Raw genomic sequence first — 1428 nt, forward strand, 5'->3', positions numbered from 1 at the left:
ATAGGGATACTATACCTAAAGCCACGGGCGAGTACGCCACGTTGCCCCAGCTGTCGCGCAGCCAGTTGTGTCAGATTTAGAGGGCCATCCAGGGGTGGCATAATACATGCTTCAGCCCCTGGTAGGCCCTGGGTACACCGATGCCCTGAGTTACAGGGACTGACAAGGTGGCCCATTTCCAATTGGGTAATGCACCTAAGGTACACACATCAATTTAGCGAGAGAACAGCTAGGCTGTGGGTCTGATTGGCAGGCCCACAGCCCGAGAAAGTCGTAAACCAGTGAAACAAAAGCAAAAAGTCTGGGTGATCATAGGATTGCAGACCCTACTCTCCTGCATGACCCCCCCCCCAAACGTTGGGACAATAAACTAACCTTGACCAGGTGAGTCTTCTTGTTCTAAGTGGAAATACCTGGAGAGCCCATCTGCATTGCCATGATCAGTGCCAGGTCTATGCTCCACTGTGAAGTCCATCCCCTGTAGGGAAATGGACCACCTAAGCAGTTTGGGGTTGTCACCCTTCATCTGATTTAGCCATAAGAGGGGCTTGTGGTCGGTCTGAATCTTGAAATGAGTGCCAAACAAGTATGGCCTCAGTTTCTACAGGGCCCAAACCACAGCAAAGGCCTCCCTCTCAATAGCTGACCAATTTTTCTCTCTGGGGGTCAGCTGTCTGCTTATAAAAGCAATGGGCTGGTCATTACCATCAAAATTCAGTTGAGATAGAACAGCTCCCACACCCAACTCAGAAGCATCTGTTTGGACAATGAATGGTTTGGAGTAGTCTGGACTCTTGAGGATAGGTGCCGTGCACATGGCCTGTTTTAGGTCATCGAATGCTTTTTGACAGCTCGCTGTCCACTGAACCTTTTTTGGCATTTTCTTACTTGTCAGTTCATTAAGCGGAGTCACAATCGATCCGTAATTTAAGACGAACTTCCGGTAGTAACCAGTCAGGCCCAAGAAAGCTCGAACCTGAGTCTGGGTGGTTGGAGGAGCCCAGTCCCTGATTGACTGTATCTTTCTCTCCAGTGGTTGAACTTGGCCTCCACCGACAAGGTGGCCCAAGTATACAACCTGTGTCTGCCCTATCTGGCACTTGGTAGCCTTGATAGTGAGACCTGCTGCTTGCAGAGCCTCTAACACTTTCCGCAGGTGGACCAGGTGATCCTCCCAGGTGGAGCTAAAGACAGCAATATCGTCAAGATACGCCGCACAGAAGTCATCCAGCCCAGTGAGAACATGATTCACCAACCGTTGGAAGGTGGCAGGTGCATTTTTCAAACCAAAGGGCATTACCACAAATTGATAATGCCCACCAGGGGTAGAAAATGCTGTCTTAGGCTTGGCGTCCTCAGCTAACCTGATTTGCCAATACCCAGCTGTCAGGTCAAACGTACTTAAGTAGTTGGCAGAAGCCAATCTAT

Source organism: Lissotriton vulgaris, chromosome 1_1, assembly GCF_964263255.1.
Source record: "Lissotriton vulgaris chromosome 1_1, aLisVul1.2, whole genome shotgun sequence".
Taxonomy (NCBI): Eukaryota; Metazoa; Chordata; class Amphibia; order Caudata; family Salamandridae; genus Lissotriton; species Lissotriton vulgaris.